Genomic DNA, 23,763 nt, shown 5'->3' on the forward strand with positions numbered 1-23,763 from the left:
AGGGGCTGTTTACCTTTATTTGAATCTGGGGTCCTGATGGCCTTCTGTGGGGCCCATCCTGATTTTGCCTTGGCCCAAAGCACTAGGGCAGATACATTTTTATGATGGACTGGGATTCCCTTCTGTTGCACCACCTCCAGCGTTTTTCTCATGATGGTTTTCCTTTTGCAGCAATTCTTAATCTCATCCAACTTGCTTTTTTAGTGACACTGCATTCTTTGGCTGGTCCAGCCAAGTAACCACATTGGTCAGAATAAAGAGATGGGAACATTTAGAGATGTTTGGAAAGGCATTGATGTCTTTGCTTACCTTTAGCTCCCATATGGCAACCCACTCCAGTACTCTTGCCTGGAAAATCCCACGGATGGAGGAGTCTGATAGGCTGCAGTCCACGGGGTCACGAAGAGTTGGACACGACTTCACTTTCACTTTTTACTTTCTTGCATTGGAGAAGGAAATGGCAACCCACTCCAGTGTTCTTGCCTGGAGAATCCCAGGGACGGAGGAGCCTGGTGGGCTGCCATGACTGAAGCGACTTAGCAGCAGCAGCAGCAGCTCCATATACTTCTACCTTTAGGGAGGCTCCTTCATCTGTGGTGTGCCCATGTAATTAAATAACCCCATCTTTCTTTTTGTGCCTGATATACTGCCTTTCTTCCCCTCTGTGGTCATCCACTGTCCTGGTTGTTTTCGTCATTCATGTGTAGAGATTCTCATCTTCTTATACTTCAACAATGTCTGTCCTACCCCTTGAGCCACCATCTACAGGATCATACTCAGGACATCGGCACAGGTTCGAGAATTTTAAACCCCAATATTCTAACTCCTGACCACAATCATCCCTATATTCCTCTCCTTCCCCTGTTCACTATATGCAAGTTGTCTAAGACTTCTGATTATCAGGGATCTTCCCTGGTGGCTCAGATCTTCCCTGGTAAAGGGTCTGCCTTCAATGCGGGAGACCTGGGTTCAGTCCCTGGGTCAGGAAGATCTCCTGGAGAAGGAAATGGCAACCCACTCCAGTATTCTTGCCTGGAAAATCCCATGGATGGAGGAACCTGGTTAGACTACAGTCCATGGGGTCGCAAAGAATCAGACACGACTGAGCGACTTCACTCACTCGCTCACTCTGATTATCAATGTCTTTTATTTCACTCAGTCCACTACTTCCTTCTGCAGCCCAACCTCTCTACAACAAAATACTTAGGTTTCATCATATTGTTTTGTATCCTCAACATTCTTCAGTTCAGTTCAGTTCAGTCACTCAGTCGTGTCTGACTCTTTGCGACCCCATGACTCGAAGCACAACATTCTTATGACCTTGCAAATCAGTGTCAATCCTGCCATCCATTTATCTTTCCTAGAAATTAGTTGATAAATGCCACCTCCACCCCTAATCATTCATCTGTGAGCCTCTGTAATTACAACTTATGGTCTCCAATTGCTAATGAGCCCTCATTTTTTAAAAAGTTAGCTAGAAGTTAAAAAAAATTTTTTATTATTATTTTTTGGGCTGTGCTAGGTCTTCATTGCGACTTGCAGGCTTCTCTAGTTGTAGTACACAGGCTTGGTTGCCATGCAGCATGTGGGATTCCCTGATCACGGATCCAACCTGCGTCCCCCAAATTGGAAGGTGAATTCTTAACCACTGAACCACCAAGGAAGTCCCAAGTCTTCATGTGATTTGAAAGTTCTTTTACACAATTTGGGCTTGCTTGCTTCCTCAGTTACTTACAAGGATATTCCAAATCACTACAACTCTTCTCATCCTCACCTACTTACTTGCCCTTCCTGACGTCAATGATGCTGACATTATTTCTCCTTTACTGGGAAAATGAGAGCCATCAGGAACATCTTCATCAGTGTTCCACTCTTGCGGTTCAGAGGAGAGAAGAACTTGTCCTCAAGCTCAGTATTGACCCTGCATGGTTTGCCCTGCTATCTCTCTGCATCATGTCCCTTAACTTGTTCTGTTAGCTGTGTTTTGATCCTCTCTCTCCTTCTAATTCTTCTTCCTAACCTACATTTATACTCAAAGATTTCCTATTTAAAATAATAAAATAAAAAATCATCTATGATCCTGTACCTTTCTTACTACTGTTGTCCTATTTTCTATTCTTTAGAGAAAAGAATCTTAAAAAGAGTATTTCTATTCTTTGTCCACATGCCATGTGTAGAATTTCCTTATTTTTAGTGTTTACTCTTCTTATTAAATGCATGCACAAAACTTAAAAGTTGAATAGTATCCATGGATAATGATGAAAATACCATTCTTTTGAATGCTGTTCAAGCTGCTTTATCCTTGATTTCCCACTCTCAGTTTCATCTGTTTCTTCAGATATTAATCTCCAAAACTGTGCTTCCATTAAGCCTTCCTTCATGTCCCTGTTCTTATTTCTAAGACATAATCTATATCTATAGCTAACTATTGGATTGGCCAAAATGTTTTTTCAAATGTTTCCATAAGATCTTATGGAAAACCTACATGAGTTTTTTGACCAAATCTCTCTGAAACTATGAAATCTAGTATTGTTTCCATGGAATTGGTTGATCTTTCCTCATTAGTATTGGTCTCTCTCTGTTGTGTTAGGAGATTTTTTCACATGACTGGTGGTCTCTTCTTATTCATTTGTATTTAAGAATGAGTCACCCATCAGCTCCTTGGAAGCTTTGTGAAATGGAAAGACTTGTGTCAACTGGTCAGTGATTGGGCTGGGGCCTGACCATTTGGGGTGATGAGGAAGATCAAATGTAGTGTATCTGACATTTTATGGAACAGAATCCTTTAAACTCTAAGATGTGTGTATGTCGGAGTTCAGTTCAGTCACTCAGTCGTATCCAACTCTTTGTGACCCCATGAACCTCCCTGTCCATCACCAACTGCTGGAGTCCACCCAAACCCATGTCCATCAAGTCGGTGATGCCATCCAATCATCTCATCCTCTGTTATCCCCTTCTCCTCCTGCTTTCAACCTTGCCCATCATCAGAGTCTTTTCAACTGAGTCAGTTCTTCACATCAGGGGGCCAAAGTGTTGGAGTTTCACCTTTAGCATCAGTCCTTCCAATGAATATTCAGGTCTGATTTCCTTTAGGATGGACTGGTTGGATCTTTTTGCAGTCCAAGGAACTCTCAAAAGTCTTCTCCAACACCATAATTCAAAAGCATCAATTCTTTGGTGCTCAGCTTTCTTTATAGTCCAACTCTCACATCCATACATGACTGGAAAAACCATAACTTTGACTAGATGGACCTTCGTTGGCAGAGTAATGACTCTGTTTTTTAATATGCTATCGAGGTTAGTCAAAACTTTTCTTCCAAGGAACAAAAGTCTTTTAATTTCATGGCTGCAGTCACCATCTGCAGTGATTTTGGAGCCCCCCAAAATAGTCTATCACTGTTTCCACTGTTTCCCCATCTATTTTCCATGAAGTGATGGGACCAGATGCCATGATCTTAGTTTTCTGAATGTTGAGCTTTAAGCCAACTTTTTCACTCTCCACTTTCATCAAGAGTCTCTTTAGTTCTTCTTCACTTTCTGCCATAAGGGTGGTCTCATCTGCATACCTGAAGTTATTGATATTTCTCCCGGCAATCTTGATTCCAGTTTGTGCTTCATCCAGCCCAGCATTTCTCATGTTGTACTCTGCATATAAGTTAAATAAGCAGGGTGACAATATACAGCCTTGACGTACCCCTTTCCAGATTTGGAATCAGTCTGTTGTTCCATGTCCAGTTCTAACTGTAGCTTCTTGACCTGCATACAGATTTCTCAAGAGGCAAGTCAGGTGGTCTGGTATTTCCATCTTGAAGAATTTCCCACAGTTTGCTGTGATCCACACAGTCAAAGGCTTTGGCATAGTCAATAAAGCAAAAACAGATGTTTTTCTGGAACTCTCTTGCTTTTTCAATGATCCAACAGATGTTGACAATTTGATCTCTGGTTCCTCTGCCTTTTCTAAAACCAGCTTGAACATCTGGAAGTTCACGGTTCACATATTGCTAAAGGCTGGCTTGGAGAATTTTGAGCATTACTTTACTAGCATGTGAGATGAGTACAATTTAGTAGTTTAGTAGTCTACAGTTTAGTAGACTAAACATTCTTTGCCATTGCCTTTCTTTGGGATTGGAAGGAAATTGACCTTTTCCAGTCCTGTGGCCATTGCTGAGTTTTCCAAATTTGCTGGCATATTGAGTGCAGCACTTTCACAACATCATCTTTTAGGATGAAATAGCTCAACTGGAATTCCATCACCTCCACCAGCTTCGTTCATAATGATGCTTCTTAAGGCCTACTTGACTTCACATTCCAGGATTTCTCACTCTAGGTGAGTGATCACACCATCATGATTATCTGGGCCATGAAGATCTTTTTTGTACGGTTCTTCTGTGTATTCTTGTCACCTCTTCTTTATATCTTCTGCTTCTGTTAGGTCCATACCATTTGTGTCCTTTATTGTGCCATCTTTATATGAAATGTTCTCTTGGTATCTCTAATTTTCTTGAAGAGCTCTCTAGTCTTTCCTATTCTATTGTTTTCCTCTATTTCTTTGCACTGATTACTGAGGAAGGGTTTCTTTTCTCTCCTTGCTATTCTTTGAAAATCTGCATTCAAATGGGTATATCTTTCTGTTTCTCCTTTGCCTTTCGATTCTCTTCTTTTCATAGCTATTTGTACGGCCTCCTTAGACAACCATTTAGCCTTTTTGCATTTCTTTTTCTTGGCGATGGCCTTGATCACTGCCTCCTGTACAATGTCATGAACCTCCATGCATAGTTCTTCAGGCACTTTGTCTCTCAGATCTAATCCCTTGAATCTATTTCTCACTTCCACTGTATGGTCATAAGGGATTTGATTTAGGTCATACCTGAATGGTCTAGCAATGTTCCCCTACTTTCTTCAATTTAAGTCTGAATTTCAACAGAAAATTGGGTTAAAGATTTACTGAGCATGGCCCTGCCCATAAGAACAAGACCTAGTTTCCCCTCAGTCATTCTCTCCCATCAGGAAGTTTCTGAAAGCCTCTTATCCTTCTCCATCGGAGGGCAGACAGACTGTGTATGTCTAAGCCCTAGCATTCTAGAGCCCATAAGTACTCAGAGGGCCCAGAGATCTCATCAGTTAATATTATGATCTAGCTGTTTGACATACAGGGCTCTTTGCCCATGTCATGACCGGTTGATGGCATTTTATGATCCTTTTCACGGTTGTTTGTCTTAGTCCATTTGAGTTGCTATAACAATATACCGTAGACTGCTGCTACTGCTGCTACTGCTAAGTCACTTCAGTCGTGTCCAACTCTGTGCGACCCCAGAGATGGCAGCCCACCAGGCTCCCCCATCCCTGGGATTCTCCAGGCAAGAACACTGGAGTGGGTTGCCATTTCCTTCTCCAATGCATGAAAGTGTAAAAGTGAAAGTGAAGTCGCTCAGTCATGTCTGACTCCTAGCGACTCCATGGACTGCAGCCTCCCAGGCTCGTCCACCCATGGGATTTTCTAGGCAAGAGTACTGGAGTGGGTTGCCATTGCCTTCTCCTACCATAGACTGGGTGGCCTATAAATAATAGAAATTTCTCACAGTTACAGAAAGTGGAAGTTTAAGATTATGGTGCTGTCATCGTTGGGTGAAGGTCCCCTTCCAGATCACAGACTTCTTGTCTTATGGCCTCACATGGCAGAAGTGGCTTGGAAGCTTTCTGGGGTCTCTTTTATAAAAGCATGACTCCTATTTAGGAAGGCTTTGCTCTCTTGACCTATCACCTTCCAAAGGCCTCCACCTCTTAATATCATCACACCAGGCATTAGAGTTTAAACATACGAATATTATGAGGCCACCAACATTCAACCCACAGCACTGAAGTGAATTTTTTCTCTTTGGTATTTATAGAGAGTTCCTATTTACTTTTCTCATCTCTGCTAACTTTTCATCTTCTAAAAATTTGTTGAGAACTATCATCTCTTTACTCTTATAGTACATAAGTTTTAACTTATTTACTCTCATTATATAAAATACAATATAGAGATAAATTTATTAAAGAAGCAGAAATAAACATGTGATGTTCAGTCCACCATGTTTGAATAGAAATCTCCCATTAAGTTAAATTTCAACTTTAACCTATTATAGTCAGATTTCTGGCCCCAGTTTCCATGAAAAAGCTAATGGCATCCTAGTTTCTAAGTCTAATTGGCCATTTTTCAGTTTTTAATCTTACTTGTCATTTAAAATTAGTGTCAGTTCTTTTCATAAAGCTTCTCTTTCTCTTGGTTTCTATTAAACCACTGTCTTGATTTCCCTTCTTTCTTTTTTATTCCGTCATTCTTAGTCCAATTTCACTTATCCACCATTGATAAATATGGTTTTTATCAATATTCTATTCTTGATTCTATCTTCTTCCTATAAGTGTCCTAAATTTCCTTAAGATCCAACCAACTTTTTCCATTTTATTTTTCACATTCAGAAGGTAACTTTGCTTTCCACCTCCAAAGAGACAAAAAAAGTAATCAAATGGCTTCTCCTGCAAACTTATGCTATGCATCCTGTAACCCAGTCTAGATCTCTACCCACTCTTTAGTTGGTAAATTGTATCTGACTCTTTTGCAGTTCCACGGACTGTACCCAGGATCCTCTGTCCATGGGATTCTCTATGCAAGAAAACTAGAGTGGGTTGCCATTTCGTCCTTCAGGAGATCTTCCTAACCCAGTGACTGTACCTGTGTCTCCTGCATTGCAGGTGAATTCTTTACTTCTGAGCCACCTGGAAAGCCCCTCTCTACCCACTCTTACTTCCATCTTTTTATGTTCTGTTTTGTTTGGCTATAGGTTCTCATGTTCTTATCTAAATCTAATTCCTGCACTGTCACCCTGGTCATTTCCCCTCTCACTATTTCAGTACTTACCATATTATTGATTATGTGTTTCCTTATGTCTTCAATGTCTTTACTGAATTTTTGACATGAGTATGTTAACATGATGGAGCCTTTCCTATTTTATAAGCAAAATGATGCCAGACCATTTTCCCTCCATCTACCAAAGAATTATTTATATATTTTGTTCTCATCTTCTCATCTTTACTCACATCTCAACATCCAACCTTAATTTCAGTCTTCTTGATAGAAACAAGGAGATTTCACCAAAGTCACAATGATGTCCCTGTTACTAACCCCAGTAGACAAATCTCAGTTCATGTCTTAGGTAAGTTCTCAGTGGCATTTCCCTCTCTTGACTGTTTCTTAATTCTTTAGAGAGTTTCTGGCCACAGCCTCTGTGGGAACATATTGTCTTGGGCATCTTCCCATCTCCGTGGTTCATCTATCATTTTCTCCTTTGCAGTCTTCTCTTCTATGTAGTCATCAAATGCTGGAGTTCGTATAGCTTCATCCTCACCACTGTTGTCTTCTCATCTAGTGTACCTTCCCTAAACCAGTTGCTGCCTCTCCCATGGTCACAACTACCTATGCGATTTAGACATTTACTTACTTTCTTTCTTTTTTAAATCTGAGGCTCAGTTGAAGGAAGAAAGTGAAAAAGTGTTAGTCTCACAGTTGTGTCTGACTCTGAGACCCCATGGACTGTAGCCTGCAAGGCTCCTCTGTCTATGGAATTTTCCGGGCAAGAACACTGGAGTGGGTAGCCATTCCTTTCTCCAGGTATCTTCCCGACCCAGGAATCAAACCCAGGTCTCCCACAGTGCAGGCAGATTCCTTACAATCTGACCACCAGAGGAGCCCCAGTTGAAGGAATAATTCACTATTTGTTAATGGAAACACAAAGCTGAATTTATCACTCATAAGGGAGAGTTATATATTTTTTTTAACTTTCTTTTTTTTATTTTTTTATTTTGAAACAAGAATGAATAACTTTATTGCAAAAATGAAATAAAAATTTAAAGTATAACAAATGGGGTTACTTTCGAAGGGAAGAATGAATAATTGGTATACACCATGGGGGAGAAAATGTTTCACAGTCCCCAAAATGTTTTATTCCCAACCTATTTTCCCAATATTTCATTGTAAAAAGTTTAAATATGCAGAACTTGGAGTAAATAGCCACATATCCACCTAGCTCTTAAAACTGAAATCAACATGTACACACCGCTATATTTAAAATGGGTAACCAACAAGAATCTACTGTATAGCACAAGGAACTCTGCTCAATGTTATGTGGCAGCCTGGATGGGAGGGGAGTTTCAGGAAGAATAGATACATGTATATATATGGCTGAGTCCCTGTGCTGTCCACCTGAAACTACCACAATGTTCTTAATCAGTTCTTAATCAATTTTTTTTAGACAGTCTCTTCACACAAAGCAGACTACTAATTTTACCTTGGATTTTTAGCAGATATTCAGTTCAGAGAATGGGCCGACGTCAGCTGGAGAAGTATTGTTGCTTGGGTTATACTCTGTGAATCAGTTGACTTCTCAGTATGCTCCCTGGACTGAAGCTCTTGCCAATTGACTGTCTTTCAGAAGAGGGGCCCTGTTGCTCACTGGCCCACTTTCAAAAACCTGTTCTCTGAGCATGTTATCATTGATTGATTAAGCCAATTTAAAACTGGATGTAATGGTAACTAGTTACTATGGCTACAAAACAATGACTATTCCAATTAATATGGGAAATTAATAAATTCTTCACTGAGCCATTTAAAAATGCGAGGAACAGAAATTACAAATCTCCAAACACATATGTGTTGTTCCAATTTAGATATCTGAAAAGCACCTAAATTCATCATGTCCAAAACCAAATGTGTGTTCTTCCTTCTTAACGCAATGCTTCTCTTGAAAGATGCATTGCTTCTCTTGAAAGATCTATCTGTTTAGATCGGGAGTTGGCAAACTTGCTCTAAAGGACCAGATAATAAGCATTTTAAGTTATGTGGACCACACAGTTTGTGTCATGACTACTCAACTCTGCCTTTCAAGTATGAAAGCAACATAGACAATGCATAACAGATGGGCATGGCTATGTGCCAATAAAACTTTATTTATGAAAACAAACAATAGCCCAGGACTTAGGATTTCCTGCCGTAGTCTGGCCATCGCTAATCTAGATGGTCTAGCCATTAACATGGGAATTATTGTTGGACAGCCCTTTCTCTATAACATACCATGTCCTACATACACCAACTTTGCTTTTTTGCACTGGGCACTTATTCTGTTTTATCAGAACAGTATGCCTTCTTTGCTGGGAAATATGCCTAGAAAATAGCAGTGCTTCCCAATTGGACCTTACCCCTAACCATAGTGTTTTTTCCAGGGATAGCCAACTGATTGAAGTTTAAATAGGGAATTTTTTTTAATGCAGTTGAATTTAGAAGGAGGGTAGTCAGGATGGGATGAACTGAGAGAGGAGCACTGACATCTATACACTATTGTGTGTGAAAATAGACAGCTAGTGGGAAGCTACTGTATAGCGCAGGGAGCTCAGCTCCGTGCTCTGTGATGACCTAGAGGGGTGGGATGGGATTGGCAGGGAGGCTCTGGAAGGAGGGGGTGTATGTATACATATAGCTTATTCAGTGTTGTGCAGCAGAAACTGACCCAGCCTTGTAAAGCAATTATACTTCAATAAAATAAACAAGTAAGAGAAGATTCTTTCTCCTCTCATTGTAAAAATTGGAAGCTTGGACGGATTGCAGGATGTTCCCTTACCCCCGCCTCAGTCCTCGCTTTCGGTTAGTCTGTTGCATTGTCAGGCAAGGCGCCCACTGTAATGAGTGACAGCACAAAGGCCGTGGACATTTGTGTCCCTGCTTAAGTCAGTGTCATCCCTGGTTTTCCCGAATTTGGGGAATGTAGGCTAATAGTATCCTTCTTACCTCTCTTTCTTTACTCATGTGAGAGTTCAAGTTACATGTAACCAAGGAATTCTGACTAATAGACTTCCTAAACACCTTTCAAACCCATTCACTTTTCTCTTTGCATTGTCTTGCCACAGTCTACAGCTCCTGCCATCTCATTCTGAGACCACAGAACTGTGTCCCTAAGGCTTTAGCTCTCTTGGCACCTACTTTACCTTCTGCATACTGCAGTTGGAATAATCACATAAAAAATAAAATCTGAAAGTGGCATTTCCTTGAGGGAAAATCTTTCAGTGTTTTCCTGTTGCCTTTAAGAGAGAAACAAAAACTCCGCCTTATTTTCCTCCATGTCCAGCTTCCCTCTCCTACCCCACATCCCTCATTCCCTCTGCTCCAGACCCTTCTGCCTTCTTTCAGGGCTTAATATCACATCCTCCTCAAGGCATCTGTGTATACTGTTCCTTCCTTCTGAAATGCTGTTCCTTAACCCTCTTCATCTTAGTAGCTCCTATCCATCATTCAGCTCTCAACTCAGTTTCATGCCTGTGGCATAACATTCCTTCTCTCTGCAGACCAGGTCATTCTGCATTTTTCTCACCATACCTGTTACACTTTGGTGTTCCTTCAGAGATTTCAGCATATTTTATAGTTATATAATTCTGTAGGGGAATCATTTGATTTAGACCTAAATGTCCCCTTACTCTGTAAACTCCATGAAGGCAAGGATTGTGTCTCTTTTCCTAAATACCAATTTTCCAGTTACTTGTGATGGGCAGAATGACTTTCAAAGATGCCTGCACCTTGCTCTGTGGATCTTGTGTGAACGTTACCTTATGCAGCAAAAGAAACTTTGCAGATTTAATTAAAATTATGGCCCAGCCTACTCACATGACTACTTTAAAAGCAGAGACATTTCTCAGAGAGACACCTCAGAAGAGGGTGAGGGCAGAGAGATCTGATGCAGCAGAGGGTGAATGACTCCACCTACAGCTGCTGAAGGGTGCCAGATAGAAAGCAGGAGGAAGAATGCAAGCTGCCTCTGGGTGGAGACCAAAGCTTGTCTGATGGCCAACAAGGAAACTAGGGAACTGGGGACTTCAGTCCTACAGCCACAAGGAAGTCGATTCTGCCAATAACCTGAAAGAGCCTGGAAGCAGACTCATCTCCAGAAGCTCCAGAAGGAGCACAACCCTGCTGACACCCTGGTTTCCGCCTTGTGAAATTTGGAGCAGAGAAACCAGCCCAACCAACCCAGACTTCTGACTAAGAGACCTAGGAGATAATAAACGTGTGTTGTTTAAGACTCCCGATTTGTGACAACGTGTTAGCACACAAGACTAACATACTCCCTAAATGCACCCGAGGCAGCAGGTCCTCAGTAGACATTGAAGGACAAACAGGCATCTCATTTGCTTCTAAGAATTCAACTGCTAATAGGCCAAAGTTGAGGACTGCTAGCCATATCTGCCTCCCAGACTCCAGGTCTTATGTGTTCAGATACCCAACAGAGCGCTACCTCTGTGCTCTCCATACCTCGAATTTGAGTTGTCCAGAAATGAACCCCTTCCATTCCCCCAGCTATTCTTGGTTTTTAGCACTGCTTTTCTCCCTTCCTTCACTCTCCTTGTTCAAGGCAGTCATAATTCCTGTGATCGTGTCTCATAGCCTTCCTATCCTCTAGTCCATTGTTGCTTTTCAGGTTCAAGTCTCCTGTCTCTTCTACATCCTTCCCTCCCTCTTTCTCAGGCTGTAGGTCCTTATAGATCTGCATACAGTACTCTCTACCACAGCCGGCCGTAAGCCTCTATTCCTGGTGATGCTCTGCTGGTGATTCTGGATCCCCTTTCTAGAGGCAGTCCGAAGGTCATCTTCTCAAACTTTTCAAAACAGCTCCCTGCCCCACCCCCACATCCAGGTAGCCTTGAGCCTTGTGTCCACCCCATTCTTTCCTACGCATTATTTATGTGGCCAACTATGTATTATTAGACTTAGGTGCCTGTCTATTCACTTGTGCATCCTGGAATCCGGCAGAGGGCCTGGGGGTATGGCTGTAGTGACTAATGCTGGAGAAATGGATACGGGAACCAATGAGTTCTCTAACTGCCTACTTTTGTGTCTGTGAACAGTTCTAGACAAGTGCTACTTAAAAGTGTGTGTCTCCGAACAGCAGCAAAGACAACACCTGCAGAAGTGCAGCTTCTCATTTTTCCCTACACCCCCCACCCTCCACCAACCAGAATCTCTGAGAGTGGTACCTGGGCATCTGTATGTAAACAAGCCCTCCAACTACTATGGTATCACTACTACGAGGAATGTAAAAAATATAACAAACTAGTGAATACAGCAAAAAGAAGCAGACACAGACATAGAGGACAAGCTAGTGGCTACAGTGGGGAGAGTGGGGAGGAGTGGTGGGCAAAATAGGTGTAGGGGATTAAGAGGTACCAACTATTAGGTATAAAATAAGCTACAAGGATATATTGTACAACATGGGGAACATAGCCAGTATTTTATAATAACTATAAATGGAGTGTGTGTATGTTCTCACTTACTCAGTCATATTCAACTCTTTTGTGACCCCATGGGCTGTGGCCCACCAGGATCTTCTATTCATGGGATTTTCCAGACAAGAATACTGGAGTGGGTTGTCATTTCCTCTTCCAGGGGATCTTCCTGACCCAGAAATTGAACCTTTGTGTCCCGCATTGGCAAGTGGATTCTTTTACCACCTGGGAGTCCCTAAAGGTGGAGTATAAACTTTTAAAATTGTGAATCATTATTTTGTTCACCAATAATTTATCTAGGATTGTATAGCAACTATACAGTCAATAAACAAAATTTTAAAAAAGCCCTCCAGGGAAATTGGATGTACCTTAATTTGAGAACTACTACTCTAGAATGTTCCTTGGATTTATTTCTAGAGAATCCAGTAGGATGCTTCTAACTCAGCTGAGCTCCCACTGTAATCAACCAAAACCCATGACTAGAGAGAGGGAAGGCAATGGGAGATGCCCAGCCCCGGAGGAGAGAGCTCCAGTACCTGACACAGCCTGGAACCCCACAGACACATGTGAGACCAGATAGCAAAGGTCTGAAGGTAAACTGAGAAGCACTTTTATGTTCTGGAGTTCACATGGAGGCGGTGCATTTTTGTGGCTTTGTTTTTATGTTTAAACGGGCACCGCTGGAATGTTGCCCTGCCACAAAACACATTAGAATAAAAGAGAAAAGGGTGGAGATCTGTTTAAAGAACTCCAGAGAGTAAGCTGAAATATCTGTGAGATTTTTCCTCCAACGGTAGGGTCTGGCAACATTGAAAAGTAGAAAAATCCAGAACCAGTTTCTTTTATTTCTCAAAATCTGGCTTTTCCCAGCCAATAATTGACTTCTGGACCCTCAGCCTGACTTGTGTGGTCCTGGTTTGCTTCTAAGAGTAGCTTTTCATGAGTCAGGATGATTATCACTGGCGCACAGTGACACAGGCAGTTCAGGAGACAGCCTTGCTCTGGGGGAAAAGGGAACCCGCTAACTGCCTTCCTAAAACCCTGCTGCTGACAAAACATCTCATACCTTCTCACACGGGATCAGACCCGGCCAGCAGAGTAATCACGTGGGTCTCACTTACCTTTCTCTTACAGATATTGGTTGTATGTGGGCCAGGGGATTAAGAAGTACAAATTACTAGGTATAAAATAAGCTACAAGGATACACTGTAGAACACAGGGAATATAGCTAATATCTTACAATAACTATATGGTTGTCTCTCTGTGTGTATGTGTGCAATTACATGTAAGTGTTTTTGTTTGACTTGCTATAGCAAGACAGTAGTTTTTCAGCAAAGACCTACTGTATAATTATAGGGTTATCTTATGATAACCTATAATGGAAAAGACTCTTTCTCTCTCTCTTCATATATATATATATATATATATAGTCTTTCCAGGTGGCTCAGTGGTAAAGAATCCACTTGCTAATGCAGGAGATGGCAGAGACATGAGTTCAATCCCTGGATTGGGAAGATCCCTGGGTCCCCCAAGAGGAAATGGCAACCCACTCCAGTATTCTTGCCTGGAAAACCCCATGGTCAGAGGACTCTGGCAGGCTACAGTCTATGGGGTCGCAAAGAGTCAGACACACCTGAGTGACTGAAAGCAGACATGTGTGTGTGTGTACGTATGTATGTATGTGTATATACATATATATATATATATACATACATATATACATATATATATGTGTGTGTGTATATATATATATATGTAACTATTATACAAGGAGATCCAACCAGTCCAATCTAAAGGAGATCAGCCCTGGGTGTTTTTTTGGAAGGAATGATGCTAAAGCTGAAACTCTAGTACTTTGGCCACCTCATGCAAAGAGTTGACTCATTGGAAAAGACTCTGATGCTGGGAGGGATTGGGGGGAGGAGGAAAAGGGGATGACTGCTGGGAGCCAGCATGAGGAACTCCACCCGTGGCAAAGGTCATGAGGAAGGAGGTTCGGCATACGCAAAGGCGGGATCAAGCCTCAGGAGTCCCCCTGGAAATTCTTGAACATCTACCCCCAAAACCAGAGTCTGCCTACTTTACTGCTTTGTGCTCTCACCTACACCTCTGACTTTACGGGGGGCTGTCCCCCACCACCTCTTTCTGAAAAAGAGTTAAATTACAGCTCCAGTTAATAAAGTTCCTGGGCGTGACAAGAATGTTTTAGTTCACAACTGTGAGAGGCATGAGATGTTCTAAACTGTCTGAATACAGATTCCTTTGAGCAGTTAAAAGATTGATTAGAAATTGTATTGGTGAAGGGTTTTTCACTTGTTGGGCCAATGTTTGCTGCTAAGCTTCCATATCCCTTACCTACTGTGTCCCTGGCAGTGTATTGATTAATATAATTGGTGTAAGTAGTAGCTTTAATGTTTGTAACCTTGGACCCTTGAGTTAATTCTCTTTCTTGTTATAGCCCACCACACCTTTGCCCTATAGGAATGCAACTTTATCTAATACTTTTGGAGGGTGGCGCCTGACTAATCACCTTTAGAGAAAAATAAGTTTTCTGAAGAAAGGGTCTTAAAATGTTAAGAGGCCTCCGGGCCAGAAGATGATGCAAATCACCTAAACTTTTGCATATGACAAGTTTGCAGGAAGAAAGCCTGGCTTACTGCATGACTCTACCCCTTCCCCCATTATCCTCTATGCATAACTTAAGGTATAAAAACTACTTTGGAAAATAAAGTGCAGGCCTTGTTCACCAAAACTTGGTCTCCCCATGTCATTCTTTCTCTCACGTTCTGGCTGAATTGGAGCGTGGAGACTCGTCAAGCCTACTAATTATGCCTGGGCTTCTAAGATCTGACCCGGGAGGCCTTAGTGTCTCCTCTCCTTCAGGAGAACGGGAGGATGCCTGCGGCCTACCTAGGTGACGTAAATTCCTAGCCTTGGAATTTTATTCGCTTTCCATGTAAACCAAGTTATTCAGCCTCTTTTCTCCACTGAATTTTCTCACTGAGCTATCATTATATCCTTAATTAACTTAAGGATAAGTTAAGTTATAAGAAAGCTTAATCCACTCTTTATATCCTTAATTAACGTTTAATTAAGCAATTGTTTCCTGATCCTCATCGACAACATCCCCGCTTCGAATTCCCTGGATCCATCGGGGCTGGAGCCTGGCAGACGACAGAGGATGAGATGGCTGGATGGCATCACCGACTCGATGGACATGAGTTTGAGTGAACTCCGGGAGATGGTGATGGACAGGGAGGCCTGGCATGCCGCGATTGATGGGGTCACAAAGGGTAGGACACGACTGAATGACTGAACTGATATAAAACGATGTCACTTTGAAGTACACCTGAAACTAACACAACATTGTAAATCAACTACATTTCAATAAAACTTTTAAAGAAAGAAGCATGTACTTTTTTTAACCTATAATTCAATAACCAAGTAATCACAAACGGTGAAAATAAAATCTTTGAAATGTTTCTCAATTACTGAGTTACCCTTTTAACTTTCTTCCAAGTGGTATTTATATAACACTCTCGGAAAAGTAATGCTTGTAATTGTACCCAAGTGAATCATTGTAGTTTTCAGCAGTTCCAGGAGGTAATGGGGATGTATTAAGCCTTTGAAAAAAGATGGGCTTTATTGAAGTAATTTCACTTACTTGGCCCAAGTGAGGCTGGCATGGAAAGAATGCTAGCATTCCTCAAACCAAGGCATGCTATTTTCCATTCTTTGGGACTTGAATGTATTTTTTGGTCAAAATATTAAGATTTAAGAAATATCTGTTGGATTTTTTTAAAGTGGGGATGTAAAACATTTATTTTCTTTAGAAATTTGTAGACAAATATTTGCATAGAAAATTTGAGAAAGCTTTATGTGATTCTAGAAAAATAATGATTTCTCAACTACCTAAAATGATTCTATAAAATTACCATTTGCATTTAAAGTTGTACTAATTATTTTCACAACATTTTTAAATTATGCTGTTCATTGCTTTCAGTATGGCCTACAGCTTAAACAAGAATTACACCATTCCTTTTCTAACATCTGGGTAACTAATGAATTAGCTTCAGATTTGAGATTACTTTTTGAGGAGATAACTGCCTTTTGCACTCTCTGTAAAAGTCAATTATATTAGAGAAACATGAGCAGATGGCCTTAACTTGCTCTGTATATTACCAGAAATAGATGAAGAAAAACTACTCCTTTGGAATTTTGTTGAGTAATCAGGCTGATAGCTTTTAGGTTTCCTTTGTCGACTCTGAGTTAATTCGTTCAGTATGCGGTTATACCAAAGAGAGCTGGTGGTCCCTGTTCTGTGGCTCAACTAGCCATAATACCTAAAAGGCCAGGGTGGATGCAGAAGTAATTCTGTCCAGAATGAAATTCAGTGGCAGTTTCCTCAGGTTTTTTTTTTTTTTTTTTTTTTTTCCCTCTTTCCCATGTGCTCTAGAAGTGATAGACTTTTTTTTCTTCTTTTAGTCACTGCTCAGCCAGGGGTGGTTTTTACTCACTTTAGAAGTTGTTACTTTCAGGCCACAATAGAAATAATTCTTACAGGATTAATATCTTAAAGCAGAATTCTCCTGAAACTTGAAATGTCTGCTTTTGAATTTTAAAAATAAATTCAAGGCCTATTGATCATCCATTTTAAAAATAGCAGTGTGTGCAGGCAGCCTTAGTTCATTCTCTGTCTCTTTCTCCTTTGTAAGTAATTTCATTGGCATCCTTTCTTTTTAAATTCCACATATAAAGTATGTCATACAATATTTCTCCTTCTCTGTCTGACTACTGTGCAGCACAGGGAACTCTGTGCAATGTTATATGGCAGCCTGGATGGAAGGAGAGTTTCGGAGAGAATGGATACATGTATATGTATGGCTGAGTCCCTTTGCTATTCACCCGAAACTATCACGACATGGTTAATTGGCTATACCCCAATACAAAATAAAAAGTTTAAAGAATAACAAATTCAAGACTTATTCTCAGTCATTAAGATGGCTATCCATTCATATGAGCCTCTGACACTTTTGGTTTCTATCATCATTATTTTTTTACATTTCCCACTCCTGCACCCTCTGGACAATTCCTAGACCCTCTCTGTCTCTCTTTTTACTTCTGTTGTCATTTCTTCTATTGTCCATCACATTCTCCAGTCTCTTACACTGACCCACAGCCCCGAAAATGCCCAAGGGTGAAACAGGAGCTTCTGCTCCCTGCGCCCCCTGCCTTTGGCCTCACTTCTAGGTGGACAGCACCAAGGAGAGTCCGTGTCCAGGTGCCCCACGGGAGAACTGCTGGAGAGCTCAGTGATCCATTGGGTGCTGCAGGGTGCAGCCTGCTGTGAACACTGGGCCAAAATACATGAGCACAGTTTGCAGAAAATGTTCCAAAATAACTTCTGATTACTTAGGGAAGACTTTTAGAAATATTGGCTCATAAGTCATTTCATTTTTTTCTTCCTGTAGAGAGAAAATATATATATATATATATATATATATGCAGAAGCCTCTAGTTAAGAAAAATGTTAGCTCTTTAAAGGAGGACCTGCATGGGACAATGTGTTGATATAAAGGAGCAACCTAGGGAAAGAAATCCTGGCTCTCTGGGAAGAGGCAGAGGGAGGTGTTATTGGTAAGGAGGGCTTTCAGATCAGCTGGGATAGACTTTCTCATTCATCCAGCCCCACATATAACAGAATCTCCTGAGAAGACGAAAAACCATGTCATATTTGTTATTGTTGTTTAGTTGCTAAGTCGTGTCTGACTCTTGCAACCCCTTTTGCCATTTCCTCTTCCAGGGGATATTTCTGACCCAGGGATCAAACCTGAGTCTCCTGCCCATGTCTTCTCTATTGGCAGATTAGATCTTTACCCCCTGAGCTGTATTTAGTTGCATGTCAAAGATTTAAGCCTAATTCCCAAGATCACCTTGCACTTTTCAGAGTGTTGGCTGGAGCTTCCCATCACTCTGGCGGTAGAGCGGAGGCCCCTTGCCCCTCGTCTTTCTAGTGTGCTCTTGTTGTTGCAAGACATAGAGTGTGGTGAGAGAGGACCGTCACATCCCATGTCTTGTCTGAGTCCCTGGGACAGCTGCCAAGTGTGAGTTCTTGACTTTATAGGAAAGAATTCAAAAAGCCATAGTAAAGGGAAAGGTTTATTCAGGTGGAAATATACCCCACAAACACAGTGTGGACCATCTCAGAAGGTGAGAGGAGCACCAGGATACAGGGTGGTCAGTCTCTATAGGCTATGATGTTAGTGGAGTCATGTCTGACTCCTTGCAACCATATGGACTATAGCCTGCCTGCTAGGCTTCTCTGCACATGGAATTCTCCAGGCAAGAATACTGGAGTGAGTTTACATTTCCTCCTTCAGGTGATCTTCCCAACCCAGGGATCAAGCCTATATTTCTTGTATCTCCTGCATTACAGGCAAAGTCTTTACACTGAGCCATCAGGAAAGTCAGTTTTTATAGGGGTAGTAATTTCATAGACTAATGAATTGGAAGAGTATTTTAGCTATTTTGGGGAAGAGGTGGGAATTTCTAAGAATTGGGTCACACCCACTTCTTTACTTTTTGTGGTTGGCCTTGGAACGGTCCCCAGGGTATCCTGGGCTCTGGGCTTAGGGGGTGGAGAAGATTGTGGAGGTCTCTGAGCTCCTACCCAGGCCTCCCCATGGGTCAGGTCCAGCAGCCTCTCCATGAACAGACCTCCTCATTCTCTCAGTTTGACCATTGTAAGTGCCTGATGGTTCAGATGGTAAAGAATCCACTTTCAATGCAGGAGACCTGGGTTTGATCCCTGGGTTGGGAAGATCTCTGGAGAAGGGAATGGCTACCCATTCCAGTATTCTGACCTGGAGAATTCCATGGACAGAGGAGCCTGGCAGGCTACAGTACAGTTCAGTTCAGTTGCTCAATCATGTCTAACTCTTTGTGACCCTATGGACTGCAGTACTTCAGGCTTCCCTGTCCACAACCAACTCCTGAAGCTCGCTCAAACTCATGTCCATTGAGTTGGTGATGCCATCCAATTATCTAATCCTCTGTCACTTCTCCTCCTACTACTTTCAAACCTTCCCAGCATCAGGGTCTTTTCCAAGAAGTTAATTCTTCACTTCAGGTGGCCAAAGGATTGGAGTTTCAGCTTCAGCATCAGTCCTTCCAATGAATATTCAGGACTGATTTCCTTTAGGATGCACTGGTTGGATCTCCTTGCTGTCCAAGGGACTCTCAAGAGTCTTCTCCAACACCACAGTTCAAAAGCATCATTTCTTCAGTGCTCAGCTTTCTTTATGGTCCAACTCTCACATACATACATGACCACTGGAAAAATCAGAGCTTTGATTAGTTGGACCTTTCTTGGCAAAGTAATGTCTCTGCTTTTTAATGTGCTGTCTAGGTTGGTCATAGCTTTTCTTCCAAGGAGCAAGCGTCTTTTAATTTCATGGCTGCCGTCACCATCTACAGTGATTTTGGAGCCCAAGAAAATAAATTTTGTCACTGTTTCCACTGTTTCCCAATCTATTTGCCATGAAGTGATGGGACCAGATGCCATGATCGTAGTTTTCTGAATATTGAGTTTTAAGCCAGGTTTTTCACTTCTTTTTCACTTTTATCAAGAGATTCTTCAATTCCTCTTCACTTTCTGCCATAAGGGTGGTATCATCTGCATATCTCAGGTTATTGATATTTCTCCCAGCAATCTTGATTCCAGCTTGTGCTTCATCCAGCATGGTGTTTCTTATGATGTACTCTGCATATAAGTTAAATAAGCAGGGTGACAATATACAGCCTTGACATACTCCTTTCCTGATTTGGAACCAGTCTGTTGTTCCATGTCCAGTTCTAACTGTTGCTTCTTGACCTGCATATGGATTTCTCAGGAGACAGGTCAAGTGGTCTGGTATTCCCATCTCTTTAAGAATTTTCCATAATTTGTTGTGAACTACACAGTCAAAGTGTTTGGCATAGCAGTGAAATACTAGATGCCAAAGTACATGAAACTGTATTAAAATTTTGAGTGAATATAAATTAGAGATCCATCATTCTATTCATACTAAGTCAAACAAGTGGAATCAAAATGTCATAAATTTTTTAGCTAGGCAAAAATTCACAAGCTTTCTAAAATATATATAATATTATACATACTATTTACATATGTGTGTGTTACAAAAAATTTTCTACTATGCTTGATGAAGGCTTGAGAAAGAATATCATAGAAAAAGAGATGGGGAAATTGGGAAACATAAACTAAATGAAATGGGAGAAAGACCTCGTTTTTAAATGCCCCATTTAAACTGCCGCGAGGGTGTGGCTCTTTCTGTGTGTGAGCCCACCCATTGTCTGTCCGCAGGTACTGTACTCTTTTCCTTCTACTGCAGACTTTACTTGTTTCACTGCTTTCTGTCTTTCTGGGAATTCTTCCCTGCAAAGCGCAAGGGCCAGGGCCTTGTCCCTGACCACTGGTCCAGCAGCTGGGACTCAACGCTCTCAGCTCTGTGACCCGGCCTCCATCTCTGCCTGGGAAGCCAGGCCCCGCTTCATTCGCTGTGGGCCAAGATCGGTCCCGTCACACCTTCCTCTACCTGGTCTTCTCTTCCACCCCGCTGTTCCTGAGTTCCTTTTCTAACAATGTAGTAAATAAAATGCCTCTCTGAGTTCCGTGAGCAAATTAGTTGAACCTGAGGAGGGAGGTCATTGTAGCATCCTGTGTGTAGGCAGTCCCTCGGAAGCACGGGAACTTGCTGTTGGCCTTTGCAGCTGAAGGGGGCCCAGTCTTGTGGGACCAAGCCTTCGCCTTTGGGAGCTGATATTGTGTCTGGGTGGATAGTGTCAGAAGTGAGTTGCTGGACATCCACGGGGGTTGGAGAACTGGTGTGGGGAGAAAAAGCACACACTGGGCTGGGAGCAGAACTGTAGCTCTTTTGGGTGCTGGCATGCTCCAGGGGGAACTTATTTTCAGTAGTAAGCAGGCAGAGGCCTGACTGTCCAGTAGCTCTGCCTAACTGTGTGTCCACCTGCAGGCTACCTGCTGGTACTTTCTGCACCCTCTACCTGTGATGTTTATTAATAAAGTATGTGCTCTGCTAAGTTGCTTCAGTTGTGTGACCCTATGGACTGTAGCTTGCTAGACTCCTCTGTCCATGGGATTCTCCAGGTAAGAATCCTGGAGTGGGCTGTCATGCTCTCCTCCAGGGAGATCTTCCCAACCCAGGGATGGAACCAAGTCTCTTATGCCTCCTGCATTGGCAGGTGGGTTCTTTACCATTAGCACCACCTGGGAAACCCTTCCTAGTTAAGGCAGTGGGCTTATTTTGGGAAGCCAGTGGTCCCGAGTTTCAACAGACTTTCAGCTCCTCACCACACTCCACTTCTCTCCCATCAGCTTGGTGCCCATATTCCGTCTCCCAGCTCCTCTTCCCCGGGTGGTTGTCGTGGCTGGTGGGCTGGGAGCAGACTGAGTGGCACCTCTGGTCTCTTCTCTCCCTCCAGGGCTCTTCATGTGGGGTCCATTGTTCTTCAGTCAAAGCTCCACGTTCCTGACCCAGACCCCTTTCCTGAGATGTGCCCTCTTCGGGGGATCCCCCTCCTCTGCCCTGGATTCTGCTGACTGGCCTTACTGCTCTAATGCCTCTTGCCTTTTCCTGGAAATCATACTCCCGTGGATGCCATTTATGACCCCTTGAGACACGTTGAGAGCCTTTACTCTGTTTTCAATACACCTGTGTGAACAATAGCTCATTTTGTAAATGTATTTTTTAATTGAAGGATAATTGCTTTACAGAATTTTGTTGTTTTCTGTCAAACCTCACCATGAATCAGCCATAGGTATACATATATCCCCTCCCAACAATAGAATAACTCTTAACTCTTTATTTTTTGCCTTTTTATACTGTTCATGGAAGTCTCACAGAAAATAAAGATGCTGATGCTGGAAAGATTGAAGGCAAAAGGAGAGGAGGGTGACAGAGGATGAGATAGTTGGATGGCATCACTGATTCAATGGACATGAGTTTGAGCAAACTCTAGGAGATAGTGAGGGACAGGGAGGCCTGGTGTGCTGCAGTGCATGGGGTTGTAAAGAGTTGGATACGACTGAGCGACTGAAAAACAGCAATGACTCTTTATTTTATTTTTAAAATTAATTTATTTATTTTAATTGGAGGCTAATTGCTTTACAATATTGTAGTGGTTTTTGCCATACATTGACATGAATCAGCCATGGGTGTACATGTGTTCATTGTATCTCTTCCCCCATTAGACTGTGGAAACTCGGAGCACTGGTTTCGCAGGGTAAGCCTACTGCCTTAATTAGTAAACATCAAATAACTTAAAGGATTGAATGATGGTTTTAGAGGAATGGAGGGTGATTCTCAACATGGGCACGGTGCCTATTAAACTCTGGAAAAAACCTGTGCTGCAGCTCAGTGACCAGGAATCACCCACACTAGGGCTTTCCCATTTGGCCAAGGCCAGGTCTGGGGGGAGTTTGGGGAACACATGGAGAATGAGGCCAAGGGGCTGGCAGAGGGCTGGCTCTGAGATGCAGGCGCAGGCGAGAGCTGCCTGCAGACCAGAAGGGAGTGATCTCTTGCCTCCACCTCCTGCCCCTCCTGAGAAGATGCAGGCCCACCAGCTGTTGCCTTCGGCCTGCATCCTGCCTCTGCTGCTGGACCCTTTCTTCCACCTGTCAGACATCTCCCAGAACCTTCTCATGGGTGACACAGAAGCTGGAACTCTGCAGGCCATGCAGACTGCAAAATGCAGTTTTTAGGCTTCAAACTTCCATGATTTCAAAGAGAGAATTAAAGAGAACTAGCCAGCTGAATTCCCTGACAGCCCATTGGTTAGGACTCTGGGCTCTCACAGCAGAGGACCTGGGTTTGAGGGTCGGTAGGGGAAATAAGATCCCACAAGTCACACAGTGTGGCCAGAATATTAACAAATAAGACAGATAGATAGATAGAACTACCCAGGCCCTTCCAGCCCCACAAGGGGTTCTCTGGGGTTTTGCAGCAGCATCCAGGCAGGGTAGGCACTGTGTTTCTCACCAGAGCCTTAAAGCTCTGGATCTTCTTCCTGCTACAGGAAGTGCTTGAGGAGCCAGAAGTCTTGCCCTCGCCCCATCCCTGCCTAACAGTGCCACACACTCCCACACACTCGCAGGCTCTCTAATCTGAGGAAGGCCTCCCAGAAGTTCAAAGAGGAGTATTTGAGTCCCTCTTCCTGCCTCGGGGCCTGTAGTCTCGCCACAGCCAGACCGAGGGGCACATGAGCTGGGCTGCCTCTCATCTGATCCCCTCTGAATCGCTCCGCCATCTGCCCCTGAGCCTGAGAAACGTTTGTACTCACTTAGGTTTTTTTCCTCAGCGGCAAGAAACCGCCTCAAGTCCCTTCTTTCTCCTGACGCTAAACAGGGAATCGCGGCTTTGGGCATGATGCTCTCCTAGT

At 42.6% G+C, this 23,763-nt stretch overlaps 2 long non-coding RNA genes across 4 annotated transcripts in view; both read left to right on the top strand.

The window, feature by feature from the left end:
• The window catches only part of LOC147361281 (uncharacterized), a 264,942-nt gene that overhangs the window by 127,742 nt on the left and 113,437 nt on the right, over window positions 1-23,763 (top strand). The gene's annotated exons all lie outside the window — the stretch shown is intronic.
• On the top strand, window positions 20,804-22,045 carry LOC147361282 (uncharacterized). 2 transcript variants are annotated; one of them, XR_015140062.1, is made up of 2 exons: window positions 20,804-21,150; window positions 21,805-22,045. It is a non-coding gene; the product is annotated as an uncharacterized LOC147361282 (long non-coding RNA). The 2 variants fall into 2 exon arrangements; XR_015140063.1 differs by lacking the exon at window positions 20,804-21,150 and adding an exon at window positions 21,172-21,469.

The sequence above is a fragment of the Bos grunniens genome, chromosome 13 (assembly GCF_055505025.1).
Source record: "Bos grunniens cultivar Pamir isolate PY7600 chromosome 13, Bosgru_T2T1.0, whole genome shotgun sequence".
NCBI classification, from domain to species: domain Eukaryota; kingdom Metazoa; phylum Chordata; class Mammalia; order Artiodactyla; family Bovidae; genus Bos; species Bos grunniens.